Genomic DNA, 27585 nt, shown 5'->3' on the forward strand with positions numbered 1-27585 from the left:
TTTGTCTTTTCTTCAGAAATGAGCTTTTTGAAATTCACCATCCAATTTACCCGATTTCTTTACTTATTACGAAATATTCGCGTAAAACTGATAGAAAGGGCGCTTAAATTCTGCTTTGAAGGTTCTGTACTGCTCTAAAAAGTAAACAAATATGCTGCCATCTACCAGATTTAGTTAAACATCTAGCAGGAACGCAATGGCGAAATGAAACTAATATGGCTGACGTCATTTGTGAACTAAGTAGGAATATTAATATTTATTTTTTACAAAAAAAAATTATAAAATCTTTGTTTATTATGTATTACTGCTACTGACAGTAGGAGCACAACAACGGCGACGTGAATCTACGATGAGTGCTGTGAACGCACTGTTCTAATATAAATACTAGGCCCCGTGGAGTGTTTTTTCGAAATCCTATGTAGACAGTAATCTTCCTTGTGTTTTAAAGCTCAAGTGGGTAAAATGATTTCATCAAAATTTTCATGTAGATTTTCATGAATAGACATAGACAAATAAACAAACGTTCTCTCGTCTTTGCGTATATAGATAATTTTAATGAATTCAGCCAGATTAATTTCACGAGTCCAGCTGGTCATTAATAATAATTGAAAAAAATATGCATTTATTGCTTTTAAATCGCTTAGTTTGTTAATTAAAATTTGAAATATCTTCCCGAACAACAACGTGGAAGATAAAAGTATTTTAATTCGGCCTAAATAGCTGAGTTTATATATTAAATTCGAAAGGCAAATATGTTGCGAATGGCAACAAATTTCTTTTGCATCGCCGAGTTTTTCGATTAAATTTGAAATATAATTATCTCATGCTTTGCAGAAAAGCAACATATAACTTTTAAATCGCTGAATTTTTAATCAAACGTTCGTTAAATTGCAAAGTCATTAGGTTATTTTGTTGCTGGAGACGGGAAAATTGCCAATGCCCTCGCCGGGACTTGAGCCTGGGCCTCTCGGATACGCTACCGTTACACTACAAAGTCATGCTGGAAAGGAGAGGGAAAATATCTTATATACAATCCCTTTTAAAGGGTGACAGGAGATGAGCGGACCAATCGCCAAATCCTGGTGGTGACGAATTATCGTCAACCGCCTTTTAGTTTGGACGCCGCTGTAAAGACCTTAGGTTATCCTAAAGAAGGAAATCTTAAAAAATGCCCTCGCCGGGACTCGAACGTGGACCTCTCGAATGCACGCAGAGTGTGCTACCATTACAGCACAAAGGTATGGTAGAGAATGACCTTCCTCTTGTTTGGTGGGTAAAGTGTGCCAAATTGCGTCAAGATCTTAATAAAACTGTAGATTTTTTATGATAGACGAGCACGCGTTTAACTCTTCTTTATTCATGTAAATCAATCAAAAAATTCCCACCAATTTGTAAATAATATATGAATATTCTCCAAAACATCATTCAAGTTTGTCATGCGACATATTATGAAGTTCAAATATACTCGGATTATTTTCTCGATTTACATATCAAAACCCACATATGAGAATTTATAATAAAATCTCATATACGCACTATTCGATTCAGCGTTTCGAACTTTTGCTTGCAATTCAGCTATTAAAAGAAACGGCTATTTTAAGGTCCCATGTTCAACTTTAGCTATCTACGTTAAAAACATTGCCCATGAAATATCATCTTTTGATGCAGTTCTAATAATGGGCAGTTTAATTTTCTTTTCACATCTTAAAACTTATTCTTTGCGATTTAAAATGCATAGAAGTTGCAATATTTGAACATTTTGAGCTCGTGATTATCGTCCCCAGTTTAAATTTTGTAGAAGTGTGCAGTTTTGTATTTTGACAAGAATTATATTTCATTTTTACTAACATAATTAATTATTTATCATGTATTTAATGCAACTTCTTTCTGTTGCTTAATTTTAGTGGAACAAAAAAAATCTAAGGAAGAAAGTCTCCGAATCCAGTTATAAGGTATTTTCTCTCTCCTTTCCGCATGGGACCACCACCAGAAGAGCGATAAAAATCGCTGAACACTGGTAGTTATGACTTGCGTTCGACTCCAGGCGACTGGCTGTGGGGGCGCTTCGTGGCTTTCCTCCTGCGTAAATGTGTATATGAGCCAGTTTTCCTTAAAAGCCCTCCACAAAGGCATCCCTTCCCTTAGGCAGACAGCCCTAGTGTGCTTTGCCATAATCTATCAAACCAAACCTTCCCACATGCCTTCGGGGGGGGTAGCTGGAAGCGCGCTCGACGAGTATTCGGGAGGTCCGGAGTTCGAACCTGGATGATGGCATTGCGAAGATTTTCACTTTACCGCTTCAGAAAAGTTCTAAATGACTCTACAATGGCAGATGAAGTAAAAAATTGATATACGATAATTCATCACACCAGAATCTGGAGAATATCATCCCCATTCGCCCTGTAAAAAATGGAACGTATACAAGGTATTTTCTCCCTTCTTTTCGCGTGTACTCGTGGTGTAACTGGGTAACTAGAAGCATACTGAACACATATTCGGGAAGTCTGGAATTCGAATCCTGGCGAGGACACTGCAGATTTCTTCACTTTTCTGACTTCGAAAACAGTCTAAAATATTTTACAATCTTTAGTATTGAAATATGAAAAAAAAAGCTGTTGCCATTGCTGCAAAGCGTAAAATATTTATCTTTCAAATTTAATCAACTAACTCAGAAATTCCAAAGGAAAGTGTTGCCACTGCACAAAACAAATTTATCTTTCACGCGCCAGTGTGTCGCCATTAGTCAAAGCGAAGCGCAAGATATTTAACTTTTAGATGTAATTTGTCTGTCATAGATTTAAAAGCTAAGCGATTCAAAAGCAGTACATGGTGACGTGTGATAAGAGGAGAACATTCAGGCTACTCCAGATGAATTATAATGCCTGATGTTAAGTAGTTATTATGAATAGCGTATGGTGAGTTTTGTTCTGCCATTCATTAAAAGCATTCACACATTTAGGATATAGGAATATATCCTAAATGTGCTCTATCAAGAATGTTGATCGTAATATCTGTAATATTTTAGCAATTTTGTTATCAGTTATTTGAAATAAAGATTCGTATTTTTTAGTCTTACTTTTATGTTCTCATCATTTGATTTATTTATATGTAGCTATGCAAATTTTTGAAATCTTGCAAAGCATATAATTCAATGCTCCCAGTAGATTTCATGTCGTATCACCAAATTTTGCATTTTATAGTGCTACGCAATATCACATTTCTATTTCTTACTAAAACCAGTTTGTTTAAAGCATTCATTATGCTGCAGATTAAAAGAATTTAGGATAATGTTCAAATAGATTATAGTAAAGAATTTTAATCCTTATTATAATAAATATAAAATATTTACAGTTCTTTGAGTTATTTAAAACTCTTTTTGAATAAAACTTGGACTGGTTTCTGTAATTCAAAAGATCTTACTAAAATCTATACGAATAAAATGCAACTTTTTGCTAATAAAATCGTCAATGAAGGAATATATCTTAATTATATCTTTGTCGTTACCTTTCATAAATCCCAAACTTGAGAACTTTGTTTGCATTAATAATGTGTTTCTTCTTTAATTTAGTGTTACTGAGCTTTGAAAAGGGAACAGCTTTCATGGACGCAGACGAAAACTGATTAAATTATCTCCAAACTGAACATAGGAAAATGTTGCTTAATTTTTAAATTCTAAGTAAATAGTAATTAATGTAGGTCGGAGTTTTAAAAGGATAAAAGTCTTTTTATTTAGAAGTTTGGAATAAAGTTAATAAACTTAGCATATTTTAGCCACGAGTAGTTTTTACTTGAGAGAGGGGAAAATAAAATTCAGATTCTTGATAGAGCATTAAAATATACAACAATTAGGAAAACAAATACTCTAAGTGTATAAATAATAAGAAATAATTCTTATTTATATCTATTCAATTGCTATGATTTTCTTATTAATAAGACTATGATTAAAAATTTGATATTGTAGTTTAGAATTTCAGATGCGAAAATCCAGACGGTTAAATGCTAAGTTCCCCTCTTTTATAATATTTTTTTCTTTTGGTATGGAACATGCTGGATTTTTCAGACTTTATATGAATACTAAATATATGTGTTTGGAATCAAAAACATTATCTAGAATTATTATTCAGCTAAAAGAACAAAAAAAATGAATTTATTTCATGTTGTGATATTTATTTTTTCAAAAGGGTTGAAGTTGTGAAATTTGGGGAATGTTTCCAAGATTTATATATATATTAATATATAGTATGGTGTGTATAAAATGTAGTGTATATAAAATAATATAGTGTATATAAAATACAGTATACTTTTTATAAAGTAGTACTACTTTATACACACTATACTAAATAAAAATATAGTATAGTGTTTATAAAGTAGTGTATAAAACTAAAAGGCAAGCTAAAAATAAATACTTAAGAAGTAATTAAAATTACATTGAAAATGAGTACGTATTCTAATACAATAGAAGGAGAAACACGCCAATGTGACAATCAAAATCGCAATAACAACCTTGTATTTAGAGTACATATATTAAAACACTCCATAATCTAAAGCAATCAAAGTTGAAATTATTGTTACGAATTCTGTACATAGATAGATGAATTTAGAGCAATTATATGTAATTTCTCTCTCTCTCTTTTATATATATATATATATATATATATAATGAAACCTGAAAATTCGGAGGAGTGAAGGTTGCCGGAAAAGTAAGAATACGTGTGCACGTGTGTTTAACACTGAGTAAACGGTTTCGCTAAATTGGCGAGATATGGCCTAGCTGGCGATGTTTTTGGGTACTAATTTTTGTATCCCAATTTAGTGAAAAATTGCCAAACTTGGGACCATTTGGCGACATTTTGGTCTGGTCTCTATATCACCGTAATAAATATTGCAATTGAATAAATGTAACTTACCACTATATTAGATAAAACCGTAATTTGGCCGTAGTATGCCTTCCACTGATTTCTAGAAGTTGAAAATACTAGAAATATCTCAGCGGCCGGGTGAAAACTATATAAGACGTTGCAGAACTCTGAAATGTTTCTTTTGATAAAATAAATTTTATCAACCTATCATCGACTTGTGTGCATTCAATCTATTGCGAACCCGTACGCACAACGATATGTATGTATATTTGCAATAACTGACAAAATACGAAATAGGGAGAATACGCAAAATTACTGTAAAAAGCCTGTATTAAGATTCACATACATATTTTTGTAATATTTACTTTTCTGGTATATTATTAGCATTTAGATTTTTCTAAAACTCGCTTAAAGACATCTTTTTGGGGTAAAATAGAAGTTAATCATTTGCAATAGAATTTCTCCGATGACTTAAATATTCCCCGAAAGGTATCATTTTAAGAATATGGTGGTTGCAGTTTTTGTCCTACATAATGCAAACACTTAAAAATATTAAGAATTATATGAGCACATTTATATTGAAGAGCTTAAAGTCTCTTTGAAACGAAGACTGCTTAAAGTCTCTTTGAAACGAAGGCATATAATTTCTGAATGCTGGTAATTGATATTTCATATTATTCTTCTATTAATTACAGCTCCTGTCCTTTGACAGATTCTGGAGAAAGATCCTGAACCTCACTCCATCCTCCCAACAGACATTAAAGTCTGGTATAGGTAAGAATGATTAGTGCTTGTAAGACTGAGAAGATGTGTACTTTGTCTTTGCGTGTTTCAGTTTACGTAACAATTTACGAAAGAAACGTTATCTTCTTCGAAATGGCAGTTACGCTTGAATAACAATTTCTGCGCCGTCACTGGACATGATCGCTTCAAATGGCTATGTAAATAAGGGATATTTATTCTGTGCTGTTTGGAGATGGATCTTCAACAAACCACTATATAACTGTCCATTGCATAACTCAATCAGTACCGTATTTTACTGAAAGATGCACTCTGAATCATAAGCTTATATGGTGTTATTAGCACATATGAGGTAAGAAATAGTTCCGAGGTGAGAAATAGTGTGAAGACTGACTCGTCTGAAACCAGGACTTGTTTGTATAAACCAACATCCCTCTTTTTAGACAAATTCAGTTTAGCCTCTATCTTGCATTTATTTTTGACATAAGAGGTCTTTAGATAGCAGTTCTGCCGTGAATATGTTTTGAGATTCCCTTTATAACGTATGTGTCGAAACTGAATTCTGTAGATATACATAAAGCTCAGAATTTATTGATTCTTAAAGTATCTATCTCTGATTTTAATTCTTTGAAAATTTCTAGGCTATTTGGTCAATATGGTTCGATATATTATCGGCCAAACTAAGAGTCTTAGCATTTTATGTCAAGCAATATGATTTTTATGTTCGGAAGGGGTAAATAAATAGCTAATCTATAGCTTATCATAATTAGGCACTTAATCACAAATTTGACTTTATATTCTGCAAAAATTATCCCTAAAGCTTCTTTCCTCCAATCAGTTAACTGGACTTCCTTGAAGATTCTCAATTCACAAAAATTTATTTTCATTATAAATGACATGAATTGCAAGCCACTTCTCTCCCAATGTTTTCAAAATTGTAACCATCTTACTGTTTTTAATGCTTCATTGCTAATTTCCTCGACAGAAGGTCCAGCGTCATTTTCAGCTTGTTCCGCCCATCGCGTCCACATGAACAAAACTGGTGTCACTCTTCTTAACTTTGCAAAATATATTTGCTACTGAAAATGAGAATGAGAAATTAGATCGTCCTAGAAAACAAGAGAATTTTATTCAAAATCCTTTTCATTTAATTTCACATTAACGTGTTTCTTCACTAGTTTAAAATCTACCATCTAGTACTTTAGAAAGTAGCATTTTCTTCTCAGTGGTTCGTCAAAAAACTTTTCCAGAAATATAATCAATTTTCTCACTCAAATTTTCCAGAAATATAATCAATGAAAGTCTCGACATTTACACCATGTAATACGTATTTTTTAAGCTACAGAGTTCTACTATACAATTTATTCGGAAAAAATGTTTGAATTAACAACAGCAAAAAATATTGCAATAGCTCCGATTTCCTAACAAATAACAAAAATTTATTTTAAAGCTGTTCTTAAAATCATTGGCAAAATTCCTGTAGCAGAATTGCAGAGTGAAATCGCCTGCTTTTTTATTTTTAATATTATTTTAAATGGAAAAGCTCGGTTTTGGTAAATGGCAACAGTGAACGTAATCTTTGCTTGAAAATAGAAGCAAAATATATCTAAAAATAATGATTGGTTAAAAGTTCTTTACAAAAACACGTCAAATGTTTTTAAGTAGCTGATACTAACGCACATGTTTATGCAACGCACATTTTTTCGCTAAGGATCGTTCACTTAAAAGGGATTTTTCAAGAATTCAAAAAGGAAGCCCCATAGGAAAACGAGAACATGAGGGAAGATCAGATCAAGATAACGGAAGCCGGGTATTCTCAAGGGAAGGGGGATAAAGATCATAAAACTAAGAACATGGAAAGGTTGATGAGCTTTCGGAAAGCTCTCAGATCGATAAAAAGGAAAACACAGCACGCAAAGACAAATAACCAAGCCGAAGAATACATGGCGAGAATAATTGCAAAATATGAGATATCTAGTTTAGCAATACAAATGCTTGATTTATGTATTCTTTTAATCAGCACCAAATACTATAATGCTATACCTATACATAATACTTGGTACTAAATTAAAAGATGTGTTTGTTTAAAGCGTTTTAGACCATAAAAATGTCTAAACCTTTCCAAAAGTTTTTGGACCTTTACGTCATATTACGTCTACCATAGGTCTACAGAACGTCGTTTGCCCTTTATGGAAATGATTTTCATAATTAAGTTTTATGGATAAAGGACGTATTTCTTTCGGCAATTTGTTTCTACCTTATAGCTTTTATTTTGGGCTCTAGCTCGAATTTTCCCTAAAAGTAAAATTTTTCTTACCCCGTCATGTCAATTTTATTACACTCCTCTTGGGTTATTTTCCAAAGACCATTCAGTACTTTTGGATGAAAATTTTATAAGGCTTGTTTTATCAAACCAAAAGCACAATAAAATATCATAAGAGAAGCTTCAGGTGATTTTGAAGGTATTTCATTAAATAGGATATATTTTATTCCTGTTTCTGATTAGTTCTTTGCTAAATAAACGGCAGTTGATTTAGGCGAGAGACTTTGTTCGTATGTAGCTCAACTTTATTTATGCCCTTTCTATATAAGGCTTTAGTTTTTTTCCCTTAACGCGATGCTAAAATATTCTACTGATATTACAAGGAATTAATTTTAGACTTTACTTGAGGCTTAATTTACCTTTGTAACAAAATCGTATAATTATCATAAATTCCGCTGAGAACTTTACTGCACGTTGACGAAGCACTTTCAAACGGTACCATTTGTACGGTATACTGAGAAATAGAAAATGAATCTTTTTTATTACAGGTACTTAATTATACCTATGCCTCACCAAGTGTTACCACAAATTTTCTTTTATCATCCATCAGCTAGGTATTTTTCATATAATTTTCGATAATCTGTATTTCTTTCTGCAATATGCTTTGACAATAGATTTAACCATCTTTTCTTTTAATTTCAATTCTTTATGAAAGATTTTCCTGACAGTGCCAGATGATATTCTCCTTTCCGATACAATGTATTTTTGAGTAATCAGGTTTTGTTCCTGTATCAGAGACTTCATTTTCTTAATATTCAGCCGCATTTCGAACAGTCTTATGCTTTGAGGTCATTTTCTTCCTTTTCACTTTCAGTTGGACACTTTTTCCCTTTTAAATTTAATAAATTAAAAATATCTTTCCTTAAAAGGCAATAATCTCTATTTTTACACCGCTTTACAATTTGTTGATACGAAAATTTTCCTTCGGAAAGTCGATTTGCGTAACCTTTGAGCCATCTATTAATCTTATGAGTCATTTGCAATATAAATATCTTATTTTGTATTACAATCGGAATAAAACAATATCAGACAATTATATTGAAAATGCCAAATCTTTACCTCCAAATACAAACGAGAACATTTAAATAGAAAATTGTTTTCATTAAGTGCAAATGATCTTCGGTACACAATGCGTATACAAAAGTTTCTAAATTTTTAACGAATTCCAAGTAACACACCAAAGGATAACTGACAATACTTATTACTATGATATCTCAACTTGTTTCTTCTAAAATATTGCTTGTTTATGGAGAAAATTTCCTATTTATTTTATTGTTTGCTTTGATCCAATGAATATCTGCTATCACGTATTCGAAATGCTGAACAAATAGCAGCATTAAAATTTCACCGTAAAGAGGAAAAATCATCGTCTTCCTTTTCGAACGATAACTGACTCAACTAAGTAACGAAGACACTGCTCAAAAAACTATTGTAGAAGAATCTAGAAAAAAATTTGTCCTCGTTTGTGTTTGACATATTGGCTGCAGAACGGAAGCAAATCGAATTTTTGCGTGCCATTTTGTATGCGAAAAATATACACTGGTGTCAATTAATTGAAATATCCTCATTAAGTTGATAATCACAAAAACTATTAAACAAACTTTAATTAATGAAACTGATTTAAGATGACGCATGATCTCGCGTAAGGCTCATCAACGCAGCAAGGTGTTAAATAAATCTTGTAACAAAACAAAAGTGGGCCTAATGGAGGATGTAATCATCTCTAATGATCATAAAACTCTCACAACATGACTTCATACTGAAGATTTGGCCTTCAATGTTTGACAGTCACGCTTACTCCTGCAGTAACGCTGTTTTTAGGTCCTGGAGGGTTCTGAGTGTTAAATGGTGAATGGCGGTTGCCTTCCCAACAGCATCGAAGATATTTCTATGGGGTTTCGGTATGGACGTTTAGATGATCAATCCATTTGCTTAACATCTTGCCATTCTAGAAAACCGTCTAGCGAATTAGCATAGATGCACAAGCATTATCGTCCATAAAAATGAACTGAGCTTTAACTGCATCCCTAAAAACGGCATATGTCAAAGATATAAAGATCTGTGCGCTCATCCAACATGATACCTGCCCAGACCATCAAATCTTCTTTGCCATATTGGTCCTTTTAATTCAGGATGTTTACGGGCAGGAAGCGCGTGCCTGGCCCTTCGCAAATTAAATTCCTTCGAGAATCAATGGTTTCATTGAATTGTGACTCATCTGCAAAGAGAACGATTTCCTCATTCATGCTTGGTTCACAGTATCCTCTGCACCATCTAAAGAGTTTGTTTGTACGCAGAAGTTGAACGAGGCGAAAAAGCATGGGTGTTCAGGCAAAGAGATGCGATCTTACAGACCTATGTTTGACATGGTACAGTTTATCCTTCGTTGAACTTTGTGGACTACCATCGCCCATATAAAGCTAATCTGATGGATGATTTTTCTGGAAAGTGAGGACATTAAATGAATGGATTGGCCAGCCAGATTTACAGACTTAAATCCTACAGAACATGTCTGGAAAGTTCCAAGAAGCGCAACTGCAACTCGCCATTCCATTTTTAAACCCTCCAGGTAATAGCACGAAAATAGAGTAATTACAGGAGTAGGATCAACAGCCACTGGCACTCATAAACTGCTTCATTTCCAGTATGAAGTCCTGCTGTAAGAGCTGTATGACAGTTAGAAGAGGCAATACTCCGTTAGCCTCAGGACTGTAGACCTTTCTACGTCTTTACGCAAGATCTTTTTTGTGTACCATGGCTGCCGTATACTACATTTTCTGTGTGTGTGTACGTTTATCAGCCTATGCCCATAGCATGTTGATTAAAATCTATCCGTCAGTTCTTCAGATAATACGTAGTATTAAAAGATGTATTAGAACTTTTTAAGAATCCTTTGATTTCTTAATATGTTTAATTTAAGAAAACTGAAACGTTTCGAATAAAATATTTTATTCCAAAGAAGTTTCTTTAAAAAATTAACGTCAAAACAAAAGCTGGAAATTTGAAGTAGCTATTTTTAAATATGCGACAGGAAATCTAAATTATAAAGTGTGTTTTAAAACATTTTGTCAGAAGACTCCATTATTTGTTCTTACTGGATGTTTTAAAATTATTTGAATTAAAGAAATGGGGGGATTATAATACGCACAAATGTACACCCTGTAGGGCTATATAAAAATTTTAAATAAAATTACCTTATAAAGTAAAAATTTTAAAAAGTAGGTATAACTTCATTTTTATTAAATGAAGTTCACCCTCCATGTTTTCAGATTTGTTGTCTAAAGAAACGTTATTCAAAGTACGGAATAGGATTTAAAAATGAATGCTGAGTACTTTTTTAAATTAAATAAACGGTATTCATAAAATGAAATTTTAAAGTCACTCTGGTTTCCTGGTTTAAACGCAAACGTTACCGGATTTTGTGGATTTCTCGTTATTGAAAAAGACGTGTTAAAATGTGATAAATGGAAACTATTGGATAAAAGGAAAGGATTTTGATTCAATTTTACAAAGCCTTTTGACATTCTTCCAAAAGTTATTAGCACCCGGATATTTCTTCACTTAAAAAAAAATCAACATTCTCATTCCGAAATCAACTATTTTACTTTCTTCCTCTAACTGTATTTGGAAAAAAAGAGGAGAATAAGAAGAAGAAAAGAAAAAAGATTGCGTTTTTTATTCAAGTATACTATTGTTCATTTACAAAACGTTTCGGTAAACTTTTCAGCCAAAGCAAGAATGTTTTTTAAGATTCCTGGGAAAAGTTATTTATTTGTCTAAAATACGTACTCTTTGACACATTTAAAGTCTTCTTTCCAACGGAAAACTGATTCCTCAAACTTTAATTTGGGTGTCTGTCCTTTTAATTTTTTGAGTTTTCTTCATATACTGAACAATCTTTATTTTAAGTAATTTGAAAATAGATAATTTGGATGGTATATCGTAATCACCCAAATTTTTGTATTTTGACAAAAATTTGCTTTGAGATTTTTATTGCTGAAGTATTGCATAACAGCAACTGGCACAACTGCCGTGCACTTCAGTTTAGGTACAGCAGATTAGCAAATAGTAAACAAAAAAACCCGATAATTTTAGTACCGACAGGGAAGAATTATATTCTTTCATGTGCAGCAGCAGCGTTTAATTTCCAAAAATGAATGATGTTGAAGGTCACTTCAGACTATTCATGCCACTTTTAATATGACCACACTTAGGGGATTGATGAGTTAAGGGCAATTGGAAGCTTTGGGAATTTCAAACAAATCTTATGGCATTCACAGCTTAGAGGATGTTATTTATAGAAATTACTTTAGAAAATTTCTAGAATTATTCGTAAAATTTTAGAACAATGGATATACGGCTTGCTTCCCGTGAAACAAACATATAGGGGAATTAAGGGAGAATTTTTAAGGTAGCAGAGAAAGGATTTCAGTCTATGTGGCGCCTATTTAAGAGTGAGCATTGCACGTACATTACAAAGTCTTTCATGAGCATTACAAAGCTGTGATAGATTAACTGTGATAGAAAGGGAGTATTTAAAAAGTGAAAAAGAGTACTTTTCTCGTAAGCTGTAAGAAAACCAAGACACCGCAAACTTTGCGTTGTCCTCGACGCATCGTCACATACTGAAGATAAAGTGACATTTAATAATTGTTTAAAATCAGACCTTTCTTTCCATATAAAATCTGTTTCATTGCTTTTAAAATGATGTGAATATGATCTTGTGGCTTATGCAAAGTCTACTTGTGGCTTTCGAACTTTCCTAAATTCCAACATGCAGGGTTTACTGATATGAAGTTTTTGGTATATTATTCACATTACAAGATTATTTTTCTGGGCACAAACAACGAATGTTAAAATGTGTTTTTTAGCTGTAATTTTGCGATCTATGTATCGTAATGTATATGCAGTGATGACTTTTCTAGGGCAGGGCTTTTCAACCGGTAGTACGCAAAGAAGGAAATTATTTTAAATTATTAAATTCAAAAATTAAAACCCAACATTCTTATTGAGTTTTTCTCTAACACTCGTAAATTTATGTGATCTGAGCTTTGTTCGAGAGTAGTGGTGGTACTAAAGATTTTCAATTTTTGTTTAGATGGTTACGCGTTACTCATAAGGTTGAAAACCGCTGCTCTAGGGTTTCCACGAGCATTTTGTTAAATTTTCCTCTAATTTATGATCCTCTTATACTTTTTCTTGACTTGTTTATTTATTCCAAGAAAAACACATATCTTGCTTGTCATTATCATAGTTTAAATGACACCAGTCTTTCTATTTCGAAGAAAGGTCTCCGTTTTTAAGGGTGTTTTTAATCTAAAATTAATTTCGTTTTCAAAATCAAAGGCATCTAAAGGATTGATGATCAAACTCAAGAACAAATTCAACAAATTACAGCAGAAAACCTACGGAACTATCTCGCGATGTCTGTAAAATATATTATGGTTTCAAAGTAATTCTAAAATTAAAAATTAAAAGGAAGGAGAATTCAACGGCAAAGAATTAAAAGTGATTTTTTTAATGTTTATTAGCCAGAGATGGAAAATAGAAGCAACATGTCCATATCCAGAAGAAGAAAAAAGAATGTAAACATTAAATTTTATGTCAAAGTATGAAATAAAAGCAAATTATTTCTGGGATTTGTTATGATGGTTTTCGCTGAAGCTGAACGAACTTTCTGTTCGCTAAACAATATTTTCCGCAGAAAGATCTTCCTTTATGCGCAACATATTTCATATTGCCGCCCACATAGTATAGTAGTTAGGGGAGGTAAACCGCTGGGTTGGCTTCCGACCCAGGTATAGATAGTATAGATATATCCATGCAGAATTGGTTACCAACTCGGCGGGAGTCAACCACTAGCTACCAGGCCGCAGCCCTGCTGGGCAGCTGGGCAGCCCCAGCTGAGCAGACGGCATTTATAAAATGCAAAAAACAGATATACATATGCATACAAGGCACTTCAAGAAGAGTACAACAATGTACAAAGAAATATATACATGTGCATACAAGGCACTTGAAGAAGACTATAACAATGTACAAAGAAATATATATATGTGCATACAAGGCACTCGAAGAAGAGTACAACAATGTACAAAGAAATATATACATGTGCATACAAGACACTTGAAGAAGAGTACAATCAAAATATATGTATATACATATAAATACAAACTCATATACAGATATATACTACACACTTACATAGATATTCCGAAACAAATAAAAGTATACATACTCTCATTCATATTGATATATACACCCATACATATACGTTATCATGATAGTTAACGTTTACAAGAAGCGTGCCATTGAGGTACGCGTGATCCTTAGTATAAATTAGTTACCATAAATAAAAGATATAAACATGTACAGATACATTACAGCATTCAGATACAGTACGAACTTTATGTATGAAAACCTGGCACGGCATAAATGCAAAATTACATATTGTACATACATATCACATACTCTGTTGCTGACATATTGAACTAGCTTATACAGACTTTTATGACTACTATCTTCCAGTGTCAGAAAAGTAATTGCTAGTGCAGTCGTCAATTATTGTTTTCAGTTTCCTCTGGGCAACTCTGCTACTTTGTAGATTCTGGAACCAATTTGGCCAGAATCTGGCTCCTGGTTGCTTGAGGCTGTTAAGTGCTGTGTGTGGGCAGGAGAACACAAAATGATCTGGATGACCCTCCTCCCCGCATTCACAGTTACCATTCTCTCTCAAGCCAAAGCGGCGGAGGTAGGAAGGAAAGGGCCCATGACCAGTGAGCAAATACGTTATGTAATTGCTATTAGTTTGGATTGTTGTCTTGACCTTGGGAATGAGATTGTAAACACGTCTCCCTGTAAGGGCTTGATCCCATCGTTCTTGCCATACTCTTAGGAGCTGATGGAATGTCCGACTCTTTAGGTCCGAGACTGGTCAGTAGTTAGGGGAGCAGACTTCGATAACGAAGGGCCTGCATTCGAATCCCAAAGAAAGCATCTTCATAGGAAGCGACGGTGGCTGCTTATTAGGTGCCTCCACAATAAAATGGACACCACTTCTGGCCTTAGGAGTGACTAATGTCGAATAGGCAAGAGCCCGCCATTAGATTAAAAAAAGTATTTCATATTTAATGACAATCTTTTAAATCGGGAAGCCTTCAAAGGAGTTTTTAATCCTAAACCTTTTTTTGTGAAAATCATGGCTCGGCCTTAAACCTTCTGGAAGATCAACTGAAGTGAAACAAAGATAAAATAATGTGTGCCACCAATGTTTTCTATTTTTTAAAAAGTAAAACATTCAATTAGAATTTGATATTTTGTTTTAATAATATAAAATTCGAGCCCTTTCAAATTTTCATAGCTTACTTTACCGCTGGGTATTGTAAGTACAGTACTTCACTCACAACTTCCATCAAATGAAAACCTATGCATATACTATGCTTCGCGGGGGGGGAAGTGAAATTTACCCCACCTCATTTTTGTACCCAGCTGGGTACGCTGTAACTAGAAACTAAAATTCTGATCACATACCGAAGGGTGTCACGTGACAGGCAGGAATCCACTTCACTCTAGAAAATCAACAAGGGACAAACTCGGTGAGGGGTGAAAATTCGAAACGGGAACTAACGTCTGAACTCCGCCGCCACACGAAAAGTAAACCTTAAAAAACTAAACAAAAAAGTGGTATAAGACACTGGCAGCAAATGCTGGGCAAGCTACAGAATTCTGCAAGGTGTAGGAGTAAGACGAAAGAAAACGGAAAACCAAAGAAAAGGAAAAAGCGAAAGGGACCTCTAGATATGAATTATGGAAAGAATGATGCGGAGGGAAAGAAGGGGGAAAGGAAAAAATGCCGAAGATCCCTTTCAAGGAAGTGAAGAGGAATTAGGCAAAGATAAGGTATCCACGACCGTGAGTTCTTCGACCAGAATGATTCCATGCGAAGGAGTTCCATAAAACATGACGCTATTGTCCTTTTTTTCCTCGAAAGAGAAAAGAACTTTAAGCACGTGGCTCTGAATTTATATTTTTGGTAAAGTAACAGTGCAACAATACATTGAGAATTTAAAAGGAAATTGACTTATTTCGGTAAATAAAGGAGAATGTTTACAAGTAGAATTTTGTGGCTACTAGGTGGGTGGCTGAGCAGAATACTGCGGAAGATTCATGCCTTGTTGATATTCATAAAACATAAATAATAAAAAAATTTTTAAATAATATTTTTCCCGCAAATATGTCACAAATGTTTTCCGAGCTCTACCTAAAATAAAAATTATAATGCACCAAATAAAACAAACTCAGAAGTAAATGGAAATTGCATCTTACGTGAGGAGGCTTGAAATATTATGTTCCGTGAGATATACACCACATACCCAGTACTTATAGAGGATTTCACAATTGTTTCTATTATTAGTAAACAGTTTTGTCCCATTCTTCTTGGCTTCATTGATTATGATTAAACGGATCTCCACATTAAACGGACCTCTTTGGAAAACTGTTTGAGTGGGATACATACCACTGGGTTTTCTTCACGTAAACGTCCAACGTTGTAAAACCTTCACTCAGCTGTTAAACGGTTAAGTTCAGTTGCTGTAGCAACTTGACAAGTTAAAATCAATGCATGCTCTTGCAGACGTTTCACGTTTTCTTTCACTATCGGTTTCTTCAACCGACAATGACAGAAAATGGTCTTTGGATTCAGCAGTTGCTCTCAGCCGTTCTTGACGAGGCTGTCTAAAAACTGATACAAGGCGTGAAAAGAGAGTCAAATTCTCTATATAGTATTTTGAGCGATATTCAGATCTTGAGCGACCTCTATTTGCTTTCTCCTAGAGTCCACGAATTAACTTGCCTTTCAAGTAAACGGTATCGTTGAGTCATAGAATTAGTCACTGAAGAGACTACATTAATTTTAAGCAACGTTAACATGTTTTCAGTTGTATAATTTAATATTTCATTTTATATGCTGGAATCCGGCTTTGCGTTTAGTTGCAGATAATTAACATAAGTAATTATGCCTTTGGATGTCTGTTGAAAAGTTTAATCAAAGAGCATTTTCAGATTATCCTTTAGTTTTATGAACAGTGTGTTTTGTGTTTCATTATGAAATTCTATAACTATGGTTGATAAAAAGGCTTTAATGATTAAAGCCTGAATAAAAATGTTTCCACTATTGATGTGTGGGGTTTATCACTGAGCATTTGCAATTATGAGTGAAAACCTTAAAAACTAGTTAGCGAATAATCGCTTAAGTTCGTGTAACAAGAAACAACAAGATGGAAGGGTAACTAACCCTTTATTATTCCAATAAGATTTAACAAAACTCCGTCTTGGAGTGTACAATAAAAGACGACACTTGGGCTTGAACTTGAGAGACTAAGAAATAAACTAAAACTAAGATTAACTAAAGAGATATAGCCGAAGCTATCAAGATTCTAATCGAGTTGGCCCCTTAACTCTATTTGACTACGAAGCTTATCAAGGGCCTGAGTACGGCCGAGCGTAATAACAGATTTGAAAGAGAGTAGCCAAAAGACAGACGCGCGCAAATCAGAAACTCTGATTCTCTCTAACTCAGCAAGTAGACTTCACCTTACCGCTCCTCCCCACTAAGTATTCAGAGTGATTCCAAAACTACGTTCTGGCCGGAAGTAGTAAGTTGAAGTTAAGAATTTGACAGTAAAGGAACTTAAAATTTAACTGTTAATAAAATTAACACAATCCTTGCATATGTTCAAATTTGAACACCACAAGAACCAGTAGGATTTTGCCCAGCTCTAGAGAAACTTTCAACAAACACTAGAGAAGACAGAATTAAGATCTTGTTACTTTCCTATTCCACTGTTAATCTCACTAAGAGGACAATTAACTTGGACTATCTCACTTAACTTACGCTACAGTCACAAATATCCAAGGCCTGAATCTTCCTTTAAAGCGTAAGATAAACGAATCGACCTTTAAAGAGTAAGATAAACCTTTACGCTAACTCTTAAATTACACCCAAGAAATACTAATCGTCATACCTAGTAGGCGACACGAAAATTTCTTATTATAGGCAATTTTTATTTTTTAACTTCTTCAACTCATACGCAAGCTATTTATCGTAATATAGCATACAGTTAATTTATAATTTTTTAACAAAAATATTTATCTACTTTTGGTATCCTAAACTGACTGTTAGTACCTCTCTGTTTCAGTTGACGTAATGGAATTCATGCGAAAGTCACAGTCATGCGAAACTAGATGAAACTAGTACTATAAAGCTACCACTTACATTAAATATCCTAGACTGTGGATACTGATTCGTACGGAATTGCTACATCTACCCTTTCTCTCGTGTGCTTCCGTGTTGTAAGTGATTAAAATGTCCAATTTTTAGAAGAAATATCTGTGGTTCAAATCTCGAGGCACCTAAAAGAAGATAATAATTTCTGCAGTGCCGTCGAATTAAAATGTCTGTATAATAACTTGTCACTGTCTGTATTTGAACGGCTGGAGCTCTTGTGTTGCCCCTTAGGTTGCCCCTTAGTTACCCCACAGTTGCCCCTTAGGTGAAAAAAATATAAGAAAATGTGTTATTACCCCCATGGCATGCTCTTTTTGTATAAACGTTTTGCTCTGCCAGCTAGAAAATAGGAGATCCGTGCTTCGAATCCTTACAAGGGCACAGATGATTTTTAAGATTCCTTCTCCAAACATCCTTATGTTCTTTACACTGTAACCGAACTAAAATGTGATGGAATGAATGTTTAGCAACACATGATTTGGTCGATTTTGGCTTGTGTCTTTGTCTAGTCGCCATTTAAACAACAAGAAAAGAATTATCGCATTCAGTCATGTCTGTTCTCATGATGTAAATGCTTAACACATCCGTCTAGCAAGTGCCTATTGTTCGAGTCCTGAAAAGGAAAAACTAATTTTTCTTATTTGCTGGTCAGAAATAGCTAATCGTCTTAACTTTTCAAGTTGCTACAGCAACTGAACTTAACTGTTTCGCAGCTGCACGAAGGCTTCACAAGGTTGGACATTACGTGAAGAAAATTCATTGGTATGTATCCCACTCAAACAGTTTTTCAAAGAGGTCCGTTTAAAATGGTGACATTGTAATCATATTCAATAAAGCTATGGCCTTACTCAGTAATATATTATTACGTTGTTTTCTTCCTTCACGTTCGTACGGGGTTCGTAGATTTTGAGTGAATAACGACGACACTTGATGAAGTATCGAAACACACTTTATGTAGCCATTATTAGTCAGGACAGCTCCAAAGTCACATTTCACAGTCGCCGAAGATCTACTATACATTCGCTGGAACAATCAGCGACACAGCCTTCAGGTTATCAGGCTATAATGGTGAAGACAGCTTCACTGCAAAGCATCATAGTACAGCTCCCGATTCTGCTTGGTCGTTCTCGGAACTCCACGTACTCTCGAGACTCTGCACGCTACAACTCGCGATGCAGTCGATGACACACAGAGCACAGCTCCTGACTCTTCGGTTCAGTCGTTCCCGGAGCTCAACACACTCTCTCGACGATGCACTAACCGCGATACACTAAGACTCTTTCGATGCACTCGACGACCCACTCGGCACTCGCTGCCCGGCTGTCAACTCGATCGACTCCGTACGGACTGACTTACTCGAGACTAACTATCTCGCACTTGATACTCGGTGTATCAGCAGGGTTTATATATTTCTTGGCTTGTGTTCGAGAACGTTCTGGGCTTATCCGGTAAGAATTCGTTCCAGAAGGCTCTTTATAAGTCCATGGCATATCACCAATTTTGTCTCCAAATGGTCGATTTTTCTCCAAATGTGGCAACCCTGCCTTCCCTTTCCATTTTATGGCAACCCTAAACCTAATTTGCGGGGAAGCTGTCTAACCGCGCCTGGACATTTCGTAACAATATCTTTGAGAGAAGTTTTGTAACCGGCACAGATATGTAAGTGAAGTCTTGGAATCTCATGCAAGCTGTTTAGGGGTGTTATTGGCCCATAATGTAGTTAATGGATGACAATGCTCCTCCTCATCTAGCATCTCTGCTGTCAAAATACTTGAAAGGAGATATCATCTGAATGGATTTTCCAAATTAATATGCCGTCTAAAACCCAAATGAAGCATAATATAGGATGAATGACCAAATACAGAGGTCTGGTTCCTCAAGGATCTGAAAATTGTACTTCCAGGAGAGTGGGGTGCTCAATATTTCGAGAGGCATCCAGCATCTTTACAACTAATCCTACTTTCTTCAATTATTTCGAGGATATCTTCCCAAAATCACCAGCTGCCACTCGTTTCACAGAAGATCCGACCCTAGGATTGGAAGCCCATTTTGTGTTTTTCAGTAAAACAATTTTTCTTAAACGTGGTAGAGTAAACTCAGTCTATATAATTCTGTCATTAAAGCTGAAATTTTGGAAATTTCATAGGTTATCTCTAACGCAAAAAGTACAAAACGTTTATGCCATATATATAGGCTCTGTATATAGATTCGGTATTGCAGTCGAATGTTGTCGAAATTTCAATAATCATCCTGCACAGCAAATCACCAAACAGTTTCTTTAAAATACTTCGAAACGCCATTCACACTTATCGTGTAGAGACATTAGGTATTTTTGAAGCAGAAAAGATGAAAAATGAGCAACGCTCTAACGGGAATCGAACCATGGACCTCTGGAATACGTGCCCAGCGTGCAGACCACTACACGACGAAGACATGCTAAGAAGGCTGGAGAAATACCTTCTTAATGGTAGGAACTAAAACACTATAGTATATCAAGCAATGAGATGCTCGATCAAATTGCTAGAGCGCTGCCCCCTATTCATGTAATTGCATTTTGTATTCCGTATACAGTAAAGAGACATTTTAGGTATATCATAGTTACCTAAAATGTCTCTCTGCAGATTACCTCTAGACTGGAGTGATAACACCGTCAATAACTAAACAGCTGCTCGTAAAATCAGGGTAGCCCTAAAATTAACAACCCCAGGTATCCAGCTTTATCCTTTCGCAGTATTACAGTTTTATAACGTTTATTTTTCTTAAGACCATCACATTTTTTCTGTCTTCAATGCATTTTGCCGTTTAACACAATATTTTTATTTCATCTCTAGCTATCCCTAAAGCAATTTGAATGTACCAGATCGTACAGCTATAATTGCATTCTAAGAAACATAGTGAGTTTTATATTGAGAATTACTGTAATAGTTGTACTGTAAATTATATATATAGTTTAACGAGTATGCTATATTATGTATTGTACTGAGTTATATATATTAAACTGTATATTGTACCGTATTTTTATAGTATATCGTATTATGAGAGTAGTATTGTCAGTTATTTTATACTATGAGTAGTACTAAGTATTAATGTATAGTACTAAGCATTCTACCTGTATCCATACAAATCAAAAGTATCTGTTTAATAACTTATAATTGTCTGTGTTGAGATTCTCATATCATGTGACATAAAAAATTGTGTATTATAGTAGCAGTATTGTAACTATTTTCTTTTACTGAGCTATAATGCATTCTGTTCTGTTGATCAATTTATAATGTCATTGAAACATTTCTCCCCTCCTTTTACATATGTGAATATTCTATTTTCTTTATATAGCATTGTATTTATATATATATTATTCTGCATGCTTGCGCTTGGATTTTAATGTAACTCTTTGCTTCTGTATCATGTAGCAGCAGTAGTTCAATAGTTGTGTTTTTAAGCGATTATTTTACTCTTCTCTGTAACTACGTAACATACTTAAGTTCTAAATCGATGTCTGTCTAATCTGTTCCCACCTAGCCTCATGGGTCATTGTTTGACAATTACTAAATTTCCATTGAGTAGAATATAAGCTGCATGAGATTCAGATTAGATGCTTCTCTGGGGATGTTTTAATCAGAGCATGTTCCACTTGCTGAAGACCACGTCACTAGTTTAAACTTTTTGATAGCAGCCTGTCTGTGGCATTGCATTACTCTTGCCATTAACTCTTGTCATGCCGGCATAGGTTTCAACCAACTTGCGCATTTTTCATTCTGTGTAGTCTTTGGCTATTTTCCGAATTAACTTACGTAGTTTTAATTTGAATTCATTACTTTTGAGTTGCGCCATAAATGTTGGCTGGTTTTGTAAGCACAAGAACTGCCTTCTGTTAAATTACTGAGTTTTAATAAAAGGGTATTTTACACCCTTCTTACGTCCTCTGTCTTATTAGACATAGCGATAAGTCGCTTAGCTTCAGCTTGAGTCTCGAACTAGTTTATGCTTCCCAAGAAGCTGAGACTCTATAATGTTTTATTTCCTTTAATGTCCTTCAATTTTGACGAGTAGTGTATAACTACAAAAACTTTATGAAGGGATAAAATTTTAAATGCAGTAACTGTTTTGTAATAACATTGTTTATTTATTACTCGAAGGCAAGCATTATTTCAGATTTAATTGTAATCTCTTCCCGCTCAGGTAATATTTTAACAGATTTCGAATTCCTAGTAACTGTTTATTTTCAAAAAGAATTGCAAAACGGAACTAAAAAAGGTTATATGTTTTTCGCCAATATATTAACAATTTGATCCTATGATCATACACTAGTTACATGCTATTAGTACACATAACAATTCAATAAAAAAGCTTTAGACGTCGTAAGACTGTTTCAAATTTTGTATATAGACGATAGATGATTTTAGTGTAGTTATATGTGAAACTGTTGTATTTTTCTGTATAAATGTAATATGAAATTCTAGAGAGACGATGCTCTGACAGAAAAATAAAAATACAAGGGCAAGTCTATTTAACATTGAGTATATGACTATCTCGCTAACTTGGCGAAATATCTCTAAGCTGGCAAAGGTTCTAGGCTACTAATTTTTACCGTCAGATTGGCGAGAAATGGCCAAAAGTTGCCAAACCTGGCAAACATTTGGGGACATTTTGGTTTGCTCTCTGTATAACTGTAATGAATATTCTAACTGAATAATAATTGATTCTCTATGTAACTGTAACCGTATTTCGTTCTCATATGCCTTTGAGTAATTTCGAGAAGCAGAAAGTACTAAAAATATCTCGGTGGCCGGATGAAAACTATATAAACCAGAGACATCATCAGTTCCTGAGTTGTAGTTGTTAGTTGTTAACGCACACAAACTTCGGAGAGCTTCGCCTTTTAGATGCGCTTTCCATTTTGTCGTGCTTAACATTCCTAGTAGTTTGAAGTGAAAACCACTGATTGTGCTTTGAGATACTATGAAGAGCTATACCTATTTCCATGGGAAGTTCCAGAACAGTTAAGTGTTTCTTTGGATAAAAATTAAATTTATCAAGCTATCATCGGTTCTGTGTGTATCCAATCTATTACTAACCCATATGCATGCAAGATCATTTTAGGCATTTTTGAAAGCTTAATAGCTTTTCTTTTACTTAGATCAAGTATTTTCAGAAAACTCAATTTAAGATTTTCATCTTATTTCCCCCATCGCGGCTGACAAATGGTGCTGGAAACGTGTACATAACTGGTGGTGTTTTGAATCAGTGTGGTTATTTGAACATTTTTAAAATTAATTCAAAACAAAATGTGCAAAATTAGGTCTTTATGGAAAGTTTGGCTTTCAGAAAGACCCGAACACAAAGTTTGAACTGAGAAAATGCGTCTGCTATGCAATTCACTACATATTCTGGAAACTCCAGCATAGACATCAGACGTTAAACTAGTGGAACATATTTGGAAATAAATAAAAGAGAACGTTCTGACGTTCTCAATATCAAATAAACACGACATAAAGAATCGTTAAGCATAAAAATCGGAAACAAGTAACAGACAACTAGGCTTCAGTTTGGTAAATTCAGATGCCTAATCGTCTTTAAGCAACTGACAATGCAAAAGGACACTTCACCGAGTACTAAAATGTTTTACATTTTTTTAAGCATTTACATAATATTATGTGTGCGAATGACAGCCTGTTGATCTCCATTTTACAGGAAAAGCAAAATTATCAATTATCAGACGATAATTTACCCTTTCCAAAACATAGTTGCAGTTAAAAAAAAACTTTTGCAAGCAGGCGATATTTTTAGCAAAGCAAAGTCGTCTAAAAATGAGCAGACAGTCTCAGTATACAATGTTATTTTTTTATTGCATGTCTACTTATGTTGTGTTAAATATATGTTGAAATATTTTAAGTGATAATTTCAAGTATTTAAATATGAATCATCGTATTTAAATTAAAAATTCTTCATAAAATTTTTTATTGTTTTCAAGTCATACAAGAGCATGAATAATTTTTTCCTCGTTGTATCTTTTTAAATAAAATTGCTTGTCGCTATTTCCCTGTAACGGAAAGATCTGAAATTTGCATTACTTCTGATACCTTGCAAATTAAAATACTTTTTTTTTCTAGTGTCTAACAACATATGCAAACAAAGAATTAAATTATTATAGCCATATAGAAATTAATAATTAAAGCCCAAATTTATGCGAATAAATTTGTCTTATTTTCAAATGTCTTTGTAATCTGGCGTTACATCTTGTCAGTTTCACAAATATGTTCCTACAAGACTTTCCTTAATCACTCTGCTCCCTCATGATTAATTCATTATATCATCTGCATAATAAAAATTTATTTCTCCCTTTTCTAGTTGGTCCTTTTGAGGAATTAACTAAAAAAAGAGAGAATGAAATAATGGTGAAAAACCACAAACTCCAGTAACGTCATAAATGAAAGGTAAGGAAAAGATTGCCTAATATACTTCATTAGCATTTTCTGCATGGCAGAATTATTCATAAAATGCGATAGTTTTTAAATAGAAAGCATTTATCTGCATTGACGTAAAAAAATCCTACCTTAATTTAGTTTTTACGCTGTAGTATAATTTGATTATTAGATAGGTTTGTGCAAGTAACAGCTTCAAACAAGAAATATTTGAACCACGTGAAATTTTTTTTCATTACCTTAACTGTAATTTGTGTTAAAACGACAGCTACAAGGCACGTAAAAAATAAAATTAGAAGGAAGATAACAATAAAAAAGATATTTTAAATTTAGAATAAATTTGACGATGTTCCTTGCATGCTCATTCACTTAGAAGAAAAAGTTTCTAATTTTGTTAGAAGTTTTGCTCAGAAGAATATTTTTACATTCCAATAACTCCGATAAGTTATTCTGTCAGCAATATCATTCATTTTTCATACTCAAATTTAATTAAAAATTTTAGGAACTCCCAACTTAAAATTGCAATCTGAGTCTTACTTTCTCGAATATTCTTTCCATGAATTTAATTACAAAATTTTACATTTCGATAGAAATCTCGAGTGAATGCTACTGTTTAAATTAAGTAAAATTTAGCCTTAGATTGTCGTTAGTTTTATGTAAGAGATTTGGGACTTTCGAAGTTACTTAGCACAAGTTCTCGTTTTTCAGAAAGGAGATTCTTTTGTGATATTTTTAGCCAAATTACTATAAATTAAGGATTCCACGAAGGGAATTATTCTTGGCGAAAACTGAGAAAAATTCGCCAAGATAAATTTTTAAATTTCTCACCAAAAATTACAAAATTCGATACCTAGTCATAATTTGAGTCGTGGAATCGAAATATGGAAAAAACTTGATATGTTATTTCAGAAAAGTTCTGATTTTGTGTCAAAATACCTATCTCAGAATAATGCTATATATAAATCTAATATATATCCAAAGTCGCACTTTCGAGAGATGAAACACGCAATTTGAATTTCGTCAATCGGACCAGTAGAACAGGAGATACAAAACTGCCCCCCCCTTTTTTTCCCCGCAGTATACATAATATAACCAGGATAACAGAACATGCAAAAGATGCAAAGCACTTTCAGATCGCGTCTGAGAGTAAGAACCTCTAAAACAGATATAAGAAGAGGTAAAAATAAGGTTAAGTAATAAAAGTGTAATTTTTGACAAGCCTTCCATGTAGAAGGATTTAGTCTGCTGCACTGAAGAACGGGATAGTAATGCAACTAGATTTGATCTATGTGCACGAAGAATGTTTAAACACTGTCAGAAAGAGGGTTTTAATACTGAGAACACAGTAGTCGTGTTGTATGAAATCAAACCACGATGATAAGTATATGGTTTCAGCAAACTGAAGGGAGACGAATACATAGGTATGAGAAGGTCTATGTATAAATGGTTCTCTAACGTAAACAATGGGTCATGGACATCGTAAAAATATTCATGGTTATGAATAATCATGCAATTAAATGAAACATTTCAACACTGATGTAGTGTTTTATACAGTCACTGACCGCGCACATTGTAATAAGTAACCTGCAGTAGCAGAACATCTCTTCTAAGCGGTCATTGTTACGTTAACACAGGCTCTACAAATGCAGCAGTTCCAATAACGTCATTCATGAATGAATAACTCGTAAGCCATTATTCCTTAAGACTTGATTCATGTATCATTCCTTTGAAAGATTTAGAGCGAAGTGCACGATGCAAAACTCTGCAAATTCTGAATTTGATGAACTCTTTGATTTTATTTACCGCTGTTGCTTTATATGAGTTACTGGAACTTTAAATAGGTAGCGATACATCATTAGTTTAACGGAGAAGGTATCTTTGGAACTATTCATCAAAAGGAATGCACGACCACATGTCCAACAACGAACGAACCATGATCCTCTGTTAATCTGTCCTGCGCTTTTGCCAAATGTTTGGTCCGTGATAGTGCAATGATTAGCGGTCTAAACATCTACCGTTTGCTGCCATCGATGATGGTGGAGAATATATCGATCATGTCACCACACAGCTCGGTAGATATAATAGTAAAGAATATTAGATACATCTTTATGCTACGCTGAAAATTATAACAATAGTTATTGTTGCCTATGGTGATCAGTGACGACAATGGTTATTTTGTACTTGATTAACAAAGCGGACATCAAAATATTATTCTTGTAATACCAATCATGCATTCAATAGGAAAGGCGTTCAAATTCTATCCATCCTGTTGAGCGTTTAACGTTTATATAGTTTAACACTTGTTTGTGCCAGAGTTCAAACTGTAAAACGCATGAATTTATGAAGTATCTTGATGAATATTTAAGTTACATATGACAATTAATGTGACAAAATTTAATTATATATAGGTACCGTTTATTCTTTTTTAATGAAAGCAGTTTAAAACTTGTGAAGTATTTATTTATGTAAACTTCCCTCTCTTTAAGCTAACGAAAGAGTCATTGAAATAAGTAACTTTTGATTTATTTCTGTAGCCAACTTGAAATATGCAGAAAATTTTTCAGAATACTTCAGAGCCTTACCAACTTTATGTAGTAATATTTCGATCAGCGCAAAAATGATTGATGGCCCGAGTTTTAATTCCCATTAATCTCCGTTGTCAGGCGTGCCATCTCTTCCCATTAATCACAGTAGGAGTTGGAGAAAAACTCTCCATTCAATCCAATATTCTTGCTCTAACTAATCACATAATATCTTTGTTCAGAGTTGAAGATTTAAAGAAAAAAATAAAACATCCGGAATGCTGCCATTGCAGAGAAACTTAATCATCAATCCTAAAACTCATTCAGTTGAGTCGAAATGATGTCATCGCTGATAATGTAAGGCTCTGTTTTTGAAAATGTTGTTATTCATTTCAAATGGTGTGGCAATTTTTAGTCTCTAGAGATCATTTCT

The sequence above is a fragment of the Stegodyphus dumicola genome, chromosome 1 (genome assembly GCF_044657685.1).
Source record: "Stegodyphus dumicola isolate Sdum_Otavi_A_Nest chromosome 1, ASM4465768v1".
In the NCBI taxonomy this organism is placed as follows: Eukaryota; Metazoa; Arthropoda; class Arachnida; order Araneae; family Eresidae; genus Stegodyphus; species Stegodyphus dumicola.